The following is a 10,855-nucleotide window of genomic DNA, read 5'->3' on the forward strand; positions in this document are numbered from 1 at the left end:
TCTTATTTTCCCCTGTAGTTCTCTTTCCATTCCTTACATCCATTTTTGAGGCATTAAATATCAGTATGTTTCCAATGGATGTTATAGATTTCCTAAGAACTTCTGTAGAAAGGATGAAAGAAAGTTGCCTCAAAGACAAAGGTAAAAGCTGCTGATGGTTACTTAAGGATATATGTAGTTTAAAGTTATTTGTCTCTAGATATGTGCTTTATGTAACTGTCCTTTTCTAAAGTTATATGAAAAAACTCTAGGTTGAGATCAGGAATTCTAAGATTGGAAGGGAGCAGGAAGAATGTAGTGGCTGGGAATAGAGATATGAAATATACCAGAAAGAAAGAATTCCAACTGGAATGATGACCTTTGGCTCATGCCTGTAATGCTCACTACTCAGGAGGCCGAGATCACATCTGAGGATCAAAGTTTGAAGTCAGTCAGGTCAGGGAAGTCCCTGAGACTCTCCTCTCCAATTAGCCAGAGGTAACTCAACTGGTACAGTGCCAACCTTGAGCAAACAAGGGACAGAAACCAGGTCCTGAGTTCAAATCCTAATACACACACATATGCACAGAGAATGAGAGAGAGAAAAAAAATGTTTTATTTCCAACTGCACATTGGCTATTTCAGGCCATCTAATTTAAATTTGAGCCCCTAAAGGCCTGTCTGAGTATCTGATTCATCTGTAGGGAGGAAGACAGCACTGAGTTCCTTCAGGTGTCACTGAAAAATTTGTAACCATTCCAGAATGGTGAACCATTTCCAGACACTTGCTGTAAACCCATCAATTACCTGTGGGAATGGCAAGAGTTAATTCTGTGGGACTATCAATTAATTTGGTGGTATTATCAATTAAGTAGTATACCCACAAAACAAAAGATTGAAGTCCTGGTGTTGTTCCTGAGCAAACAGATGTGATGGGAGAAGAAGCCAGATGCTACCTGGGCCAGGTATCTGAGTTCATAAACTAGAGAATGTCAGAACTAGGGAGAGAAAAGATCAAAAGTGTTGGTCAAGACAGCTATCTTTCTTTTAGGAAAAGATCCTGATCCCTCTAAAGTTTATGGATGGGTATTCTTGTTCACTAGTGATTCAGGCAAAGATTTGTGGCCAGGCATTTGTAGCTCATACTCGTAATCCTAGCTACTCATGTGGCTGAGATCAGAACTATGATCATAGTTCAAAGCCAGCCTGGACAGGACAGGCCATGAGACTTATCTCTAATTAACCACCAGAAAACCAGAAGTGGTGTCATGACTCAAGTTTGTAGATAGGTAGCCTTGGGGGAAAAAAGCACAGGGGTAGTGCACAGGTACTGAGTTCAAGCCCCACACCTGAAAAGAAGAAAATGAAAAACTTGTGGAGTTACCTGGGTCATATTCACAGAAGGAGACTAAGCTCTGCTCTCTGATTTACTTCTCATTTCATGCCTTTGAAATCGGTTTGTCTTCTTTCCAGAACCAAGTAGATTTACTTCAGCTGATGATTAACTCCCAGAAATCCAAAGATATGGAGTCCCAAAAAAATAACAGGGAGTCCTTTGGAGTCTACTCACAAGGGAAATATGAAATTAGTTTTCTGCCTAGAGGCACATTTGTGCAGAATTCCAGAACAACCCACACTCTGCTATTATATATGACAGCCAAAGGGAATCTCATTCTCAGTACCATGACCTTATATATTACATTTACAGCCAGGCCCCAGTGGCTTATGCTTGTCATCCTAACTACTCAGGAAAGTGAGATCTAACAATCACAGTTCAAAGCCAGCCCAGGCAAGAAAGAGTGTGAGACTCCGATTTCCAACAACCCACCAAAAGGCCAGAAGTGGAGCTGTGACTCAAGTAGTAGAGAATTAGCCTTGTGCTAAAGGATTAAGGGACAGAGCTCAGGCCCTGAATTCAAGCCCTAGAAATGGCACACACACACAAACATGTACACGCACTCACAATTATTCTCTTCCTATCATTATTTATTTTGAAACTCAACTTCTCTCACGTTTGTTCGCTGAAAACCCTTTCAAGTGGGCTTCTGAATCCTTTCTTCTTCTCCACATTTTTAAGCAGATGATATTTTAGAGAAATTTTAGCTTCATAGACAAATTGAGCTGAATATAAAGCGATTTTCCACATACTCCTGTACCTACATACGAATAATCTCTTGTCTTTATATCCAACCATATTATATTGATTTCTTTCTTTTTGAGGTGTCTACCAGTCTCAGGGATTGAACTCAGGGCCTGGGCACTGTCCTTTAGATTTTTTTGTTCAAAGCTGGCTCTCAATCACTTGAGCCACATCTCTACTCCTGGCTTTGGGGTGGTTAATTAGAGATAACAAGAATCTGGTGGACTTTCTGCCTAGGCTGGCTTTGAACTTCGATCCTCAGCTCTCAGCCTCCTGAATAGCAAGGTTTACAGCAATGCACCACTGGTACCTGGCAGTGTATTGATTTCTACACCCTTAGATCATTATGGTTCCTTTACAGCCTTCAAATGTGGTTCAGTGGAAAACATCCCTCATGTTCTTTTCTTTCTATCATTATTAGGGCATACTAGTTGTGCAATGGGGTTTTGTCATGATGTTTCATATGTTCATGCAATATCCCCAGGCAAACTGATGGGGCCACACTGCTCTGAGGACACCTGTTAGATAGAATACTGTCACAATCTGCTACAACTAGGGGCAGGACAATGATGGGAGACTAGGCCAAAGAAGTGGGATTTGGGGGGACCAGGGGACCTGAAGTGATTCTTGCTGTTGCATCCTGAGACTCCATTAACAACTGTTATTATTAGGTTCAGTACACAAGGAGAGGACTGAAGATATGTGCAAAGGCTAAGGTTACAACCAATAACATGAGGTATAGTTTGCATGTAAGTGATTATTGACTTCCTTATCTTAGGAAGCAGAGGGAAACAATTAACATTCCAACATTACCACAAACTCAAATCTTATCCCCAAAAGCTCTAACTTAAACACACTTAGGGTGGCAATTTTTACCTCTGTCTGCCTCAGCTGTTTGACCTTTCCTGGACCAGCTCTCATCCTTCTGAATGCTGGCAGAGGTGGCATTTGGTCTCTTAACCCTTTCCAGGTCTTACAGCTTGGCTTCAGGGTTCTCACAGAATACGGTCTTTCAAATGACTCAGCCCTGAGTGGCGAACATGGAGAACTCAGAGAAGTAGGCAATGGTAGTGTAAACCTTTGGGAAACTGGGTTCAACTTACTTTGTCCCTTTGGCTCCTGCCAGATGTGATGACAGGTTGAGGCTCCACTGCTTTTCTATGTCTTATCCATATTGGTGATTATTTAAACCATGATTGTGGCATGCTGTATATATTTTTATGGTGCAAGCATGATAATTTGGAAAAAAAAAAGATTATAAAAGTGCACCAGAGAAAGAAACACAAAGTCTCAAATCTAGAAATAGTGGTTTTTAACAACGTGAGATAGATAGATAGATAGATAGATAGATAGATAGATAGATAGATAGATAGATAAATAGATAGCTAAATAGATAGATAGCTAAATAGATAGATAGATACATACATGCATACATACATACATACATACATACATACATACATACATACATACATACATACATACATACAGAGAGGGGGAAGAGAGCGAGAGAACAGTCCCCAGGAGCATATTTCTATGCATGTAATTATAAGATTATATTGGGGCAGGGGAGGTGTTGTTATTGTTGTTTGTCAGACATAGACCTAAGCAGTGTCCCTGGGCTCTTCAGCTCAAGGCGAGCACTCAACCACTTTGAGCCACAGTGCCACTTCCCATTTTCTGGTGGTTAATTGGAGATAAGATTCTCCTGAATGTTCCTGCCCATTGGCTGACTTTGAACTATGATCCTTGGATCTCAGACTCCTGGGTAGCTAGATGATAGCCATGTGCCTTTGGCACCTGGCTGCATTTTATTTTTAAAGAACTGCTTACTTAGTAAGCTATAAAGTCTTCACTATCCCATGTAAATATTATGTGTGTGTATGTGTATATACAGATATGGAGGATAGAGGACTGACATATAGGTTGAATGATTGATTGATTTAGCCCTCTGTAATTACAGAGAGCTACAGTTTACACCAGTATTTCAGCCACTTGTGGCTCAAAAACCTTTGCAAAATAGTAAACAATATTGAATATATACAGAAGTATTGAATATATACCAAACAGTAAAATACAAGTATTGTCCTAAATATATATTATATAACTATAAGAAATCTAGAGATGATTTAAAGTATATATTTGTCTTTTACAAATAGTCTGCCATTTGTTATCAGGACCTTGAGCATCTATGGATTATGTTTTGTTGGATGCTGGAACTAATCCTCTGTAGACACTGGAAAGTGTGTGTGTGTGTGTGTGTGTGTGTGTGTGTGTGTGTGTGTGTGTGTGTGTGCGTGTGCGCACAAAGTTTTGACTGTGTGTATCTGCCATCATTTATTCTATACTCACTGCATTTAGGTGATGGGGTTTTTATTCCCTATGGTTTTCTGTGCCATCACAATTACGCCCCACCCCCCAACTTCCTCCAGATGATCACAGAAGTGCAGGGCTTAAGATGTCCTCGGCCTGAGGGTCCAGGCAGTCTTGCAGAGACCAGAGGAGAGTTTGGATCCTCCTGACCCTTCCTCAGGTGTCTTGAGCAAGCTCTTCTGGAAATGTGGAGCCAGGGCAGGCTTTGGGCACAGTGTACAGTCTAGAAATAGTTTCATTGTTGTGTTGAAAAACACAAATGGTATTTTAAAAATCAAAAGACGTGTGATCTTAACCTCAATTGTCCCTGAACTGGGGTCTTCCTGGTGGCAGAGGCCTTGTCTTGTGGGCTGCGCTCTCCCTAGAGCCAGTATGAAGTGTGCACCTCGCTCTGGTTGAAGGAAGGAGAGGAAATCAAACTGCAGATCAGAGAAACCTCTGCTCTCCATGCAGTGTTGCCTGTAAACTTGTCACTTCTATATCCCCACACATCTAAACCTGACTGAAAACTTTTCTAGGGTGAGGGGATAGAAACAGCATACAATTCTTTTTCTGTTGGTTACTTTTTTTCCATTTAATTTTATTGTGTTACTAAGGTGTTGTACAGCAGGGTTACCATTTCCTAAGTTAGATTATAGGTACATTCCTTTTGTTGTTGATGGTAGTGGTGGTATTTGCTTTTGCCTTGGGCTTTTTATATTTTTCTTTTTTAGAGGCAGTGCAGAATGGGAGAGAGGAAAAAATAAACGAATGCAATCATGCTCTTTAGAATACACTATAACTTGCAGTTCTTACAGCAAAACCACAGCAGGAGCCAAGGACTGGTGGTTCACATCTGTAATCCTAGCTACTCAGGAGGCTGAGATCTGAAGATTATGGCTCAAAGCCAGCCTAGGAAGAAAAGTCCCCAAGAGATTCTTATCTCCAATGAACCACCAGACAACCAGAAGTGACACTGTGGCTCAAAATGGTAGAGCGCTAGTCTTGAGCTGAAGAGTTCTGGGACAGCACTCAGGTCCTGAGTTCAAGCTCCACAACTGACAAAAAAAATGAAAAAACAAACCATAGCAGGATTTCATTGACCAATACTGTCTAGTACTGCTTAGAGAGTCTGAAGTTCAGCCACAAATAGCTGGGTCCTTGAGGTGTTCGTGTTTTCCCCACATTTGTTGCCTCAGGTTCCAGGGAAGCATCAATCCTTACATCTACATGCCCTTTGGAGCTGGGCCCAGAAATTGCATCAGCATGAGGTTTGCTCCATGAACATGAAACATTTCTCTTGTCAGACTCATGCAGAATTTATCCTTCCAACCTTGCAAGGAGACCCAGGTCAGTATATTTCCTAAATGAACAATATTTTATGGTAGTTGTTGAGGGCCAAATACTGGGGCTTGAACTCAGGCCCTCACACTCTCCCGAGTTGTTTGCTCAAGGCTGGTGCTGTACCACTTGAGCTATACCTCCAGCTTTTTGCTGGCTAATTGGAGAAATGAGTCTTAAGGACTTTTACTATGCTGGACTGACTTGAAAATGTGATCTCAGCCTCCTGAGTAGCTAGGATTATAGGCATGAGCTACCAGTGTCTGGTTTTATGGAAGATTCATGTTTTTTGTTTTTTCTAATTGAGAGGCCTTTTGTCAGACAAGTATATACTTGTTCATCTTTTAATATTTGATGAACCAAAGAATCTTTATTGTTGTTGTTATTCCATTTCTTGGATTTCCCAATTTGGGAGCCAGATCTTTTGTTTGATAGACTTAAAGTAGGAAGCTTGTGTCCACTCAGTGCAGATTAGCCTGACATGGTTCTGCTGAGAGTCTTGGACCTGGGTGCATTTGAACTTCCTATCCCCTGGAGTTAGCATGCATAGCACATGATCTTGACATGTAATGATCCTGTCATTGCGATATTTTAGAGGCTTCTCCTCTGCCCAAGCTAACAGAGGCTTCCCACAGGACAGAGTCTTGTTTTCAAGGCTCACATATTTAAAATTCTGCTCTTCCTTGACAGTGGAATTCCTGCCTGGGAGAGAGGACATAGATACATACATACATATGTACATAATAGATAAATACATAGATGATGATGATGATGATGAAGATAGATAGATAGATAGATAGATAGATAGATAGATAGATAGATAGATAGATAGATAATTTCTACTTAATATATGGCTTTTAGGGCAGCTGTGTCACTTTCTTATTAAATGTGCAACCAAGGAACTTAACTGTAAGAAAAAGGGGACCACTAGCATAGGTGAGAGGGGACAGATGCTCTGCAGGTCCCCAGAGAATCTGTTTTCTAGACTGGAGAGTGTTCGTGTTCATAACGACATACTTGTCTTCCCTGTTCTGGGATAGGGAGGCCGCCCCTCCACCACTGAAAGACCCACTCACAATATGGAGTACTCAGTGCAGCACTCAGAAATTCCCTATTTCCCACTACCCTGGGAAGTCAAAGGAAGATGTTAGAAAAGTAAAAGAAAAGGGAAAGAGGGAGGGGAAAGAAGGAAGGAAGCCAGACACCAGTTGCTCATGCCTGTAATCCCAGCCTTTTTTTTTTCTTTTTGTTGGTCATGGGGCCTGAACTCTGGGCCTGGGTGTTGTCCCTCAGTTCTTCAGCTCAAGGCTAGTGCTCTACCACTTGAGCCACAGCACCACTTCTGGCTTTTTCTGCTTATATGGTGCTGAGAAATCAACCCCAAGGCCTCATGTATGTAAGGCAAGCGCTCTGCCACTGAGCCACCTTCCCAGCCCCTCCACCTGCTTCTTAATATAAAAAAGTTATTTATCACTTGAGTAAAATAATATCACATAATTGGTGCTGGTAACTTCAAGGAAATTCTGACCTCATTCTCTGCATGTATGCACTCTGTACACTACTCAATACATACCTTGTGAAATGAACCCAATCCTAGCTATTCCTGAGTCTGAGATCTGAGGAGTATCATTTAAGCCAGCCAAGGAAGGAAAGTCCATGAGACCCTTATCTCAAAAAGCACAGGGACATGGAAGTGGCGCTGTGGCTCAAGTGGTAGAGCGCTCGCCTTGAGCTGAAGAGCTGAGGGACAGCGCCCAGGCCCAGAGTTCAAGTCCCACGACCGACAAAAAAAAAAAAAAATGCACAGGGACAGTGCCCAGGCCTTCAGGTCAAGCCTCAAGACACACACACACACACACACACACACACACACACACACACACACACACCACACACACACACACCACACACACACACACACACACACACACACACCACACACACACACACACACACACACACACACACACACACACACAAGTAGGAATAAAAGAAAGAAGGAAGGAAAAAAGAAAAAAGGAAGGAAGAAAAAAGAAAATAAGTAAAGTTCTTGAAATCTCTTCCATCATTAAAGGAAAAAAGAAAAAAGGAAGGAAGAAAAAAGAAAATAAGTAAAGTTCTTGAAATCTCTTCCATCATTTTTTTTTAATTTTAAATTTTATTTTATTTTATTTGAGAACATACTGTACAGAGGGGTTACAATTACATGGGCAGGATAATGCGTACATTTCTTACCAAGCATTGCAGCCTCCTCCTTTGTTTACCCTTCACCTCCCTTCCCAGCCTCCCCCCTCCCCCCCCCACCCAATCATACCCCCCCTCCCCCCTCTTCCATCATTAAATTGCTTCAAATGGAAGACATGACTGGATTATTTAGAATTTGAAAACTATGTAATTGAAATGTATGATACTTTCTCAGGGTTATCTTACAGAGCGAACAAATCCAAAATGAAACTTCTTATGAGTTTTCAAAAATGTCTTGCTTCAATGGCTAATAATCTGGTTTAAATATTGTGTGTTTGTGCTCCAGTCCTAGACTTGAACTCAGGGCCTCGGTGCTATCACTGAACTTTTTCCTTCAAGGTTAGTGCTCTACCACTTGAGCCACAGATCCCCAACCAGCTGTAGGGTTGTTAACATGAGATAGCTTCACAAACTATCTTGCCTGGGCTGGCTTCAAACCGTGATCTTCAGATCTCAACCTCTTGAGTAGCTAGGGTCACAGGCATGAGCCACAGTCATCTGGCTGGTTAAAAAATTAACATATTTTTACTCCATATTTCTTAAAATTCTATCAGTAAAATATCATAATATAGATACACATATTTTTTCCCAATGAACAGGTAGAAGAATACCATTAGTACCCCAATCTTGACAGAGCTTAACAAATGAGTAGAAAGCATTCAACACAGAAAATGTCAAAACTAGTTGTCAATCATTATTACCTTTAATGTATCTTTCTTCTTTGCTTCTGTGGTTGGAGGTGCAAGGCTGATCACTTTCTCATTGTGCTTCATTAACTATTGCAGATCCCTGTGAAATTAAGGAAGCAAGGAATTCTTTAACCAGAAAAACCCATTGTCCTAAAGAGATTGTCAAGAGATGGCACCTTAAGTGGAGCATGATTTTCTGCAAAGAGTTTTCTGATGTGTTTCTCAAGGACACTGTGTCCAAGAGCACTAGAAAATCAATTGATTGTATATGAAAGAGGAAAGAACCCCTCAGAAGTGAAGCCAGGCTTGATCTTTCATGGTGAATTCATGACCAGCAACTCTGGACATTTTCAAGCTTGTTCAATGACTGTGTTGGCTTTTATCTACTGGATGACATAAAAGAAGTGACTTCTGGTTCTCATGGGAGGATTTATTTCTACTCTGTCATTATTGCCATTCTTGGAGCTCTGATCAGAGAATAGACATTGGTCACTAATCCGATCAACAAGTAGTCGGGAAATGGAGGCATTTGGTCTGTCATACATGACTTTTATTGTTTGAAAGAATGTTCTTCTATTCCTATTTTCTCCAGAGCTCTTAACATGAATGGATGTTATAGTCTGTCAAAAACCTTTTCTGTGTCAATAGAGATAATCATGTGGTTCTTGACCTTGGCTCTGTTGATGTGATGAATTACATTCATTGATTTACATATGTTAAACCAGCCTACTTGATCATAATGTATGATTTTTTATTTGTTTCTGGATTCTTTTTGCTAATATTTTATTGAAGAGCTTTGCATTTGTGTGCATCACAGAAACTGGTCTGTAGTTCTCTTTTTTTTGTTGTTGGATCCTTGCCTGGTTTGGAGATGAGTATGATATTGGCTTCATAGAATGGTTTGGGATTGCTCCCTCTGCTTCTATTCACTGAAGAGCTTGCGGAATACGGGTATTGGTTCCTCTTGAGAAGTCTTACAGAATTCTGTGGTGAATCCATCTGGGCCTGGGCTTTTCCTTATTGGAAGATTTCTGATTGCTTCTTCTATTTCATTGTATGTTATTGGTTTATTTAGTTGATTTATCTCTTCTTGGTTCAGTTTGGGCAATTTGTATTTCTCTAGAAATTCATCCATTTCTATTAAGTTTTTCTTCTTTAGAGAGTATAGATTATGGAAAGAGTTCTTTATGATCATGTGATTTCTTGGGTGTTTGTTGCAATTTTTTCTATGGCATCCCTGATCTTATTGATTTGGGTCTCCTATCTTTTTAGTTGTTAATCTTGCAAGAGGTCTGTCAATTTTATTAATTTTATCAAACAAAAGCTTTTGTTTCATTAATTTTAGTTTTTCTAATCTCTATCTCATTAATTTTAGCCCTTATTTTGGTTATCTCACTCCATCTGGGTTCAATTTTTTAGGTTCAATTTTTTTCTTGCTTTTCTAACACTTTTAGTTGCATCATGAGATTACTTGAACTGCTTCTGTTTTCTTGATGTGTGTACTCAGAGCAATAAACTCACCTCATGGGACTGGTTTTGCTGTGTCCCAGAGGCTCTGTTGTGATTTCTTTTAATTTTCATTGAATTGTAGGAACTTACTAATTTCTTCTTTAATTTGTTCTGTGACCCAGGTATTATTCAGTAGCATGCTGTTCAACCTCCATATATTTAAGTAATTTCTGCAGTATGCTTTATTGCTGAGAACTAGTTTGATTCCACTATGGTCAGATAGAACACAAAGGATTATATCAATCCTCTTGTATTTGCTTAAATTATTTGTGTGAACTATGATATGATCTATTTTGGAGAAAGTTCCATAACCTGCTGAGAAGAATGTGTACTGGGTAGAAAACTCTGTAGATGTCTGTTATGCCAATTTGGGATATGGTATCTTTTAGTTCAGAGGCTTCTTTGCTTAACCTGTTTGGTTGACCTGTCCTTTGGTGAGAGTGGGGCATTAAAGTCCCCCACTACTATTGTATTTGGTTCTATCTTGTTCTGTAAGTCTGAGAGTATTTGTTTAATGTATTTAGGTGCTCCATTTTTGGGTGAATATAAATTGATTATTGTGATATCCTCTTCTCAGATTGTTCCCCGAATTAATATGTAG

Source organism: Dipodomys merriami, unplaced genomic scaffold (assembly GCF_024711535.1).
Source record: "Dipodomys merriami isolate MVZ:Mamm:240054 unplaced genomic scaffold, mDipMer1.0.p SCAF_22, whole genome shotgun sequence".
NCBI lineage: Eukaryota > Metazoa > Chordata > Mammalia > Rodentia > Heteromyidae > Dipodomys > Dipodomys merriami.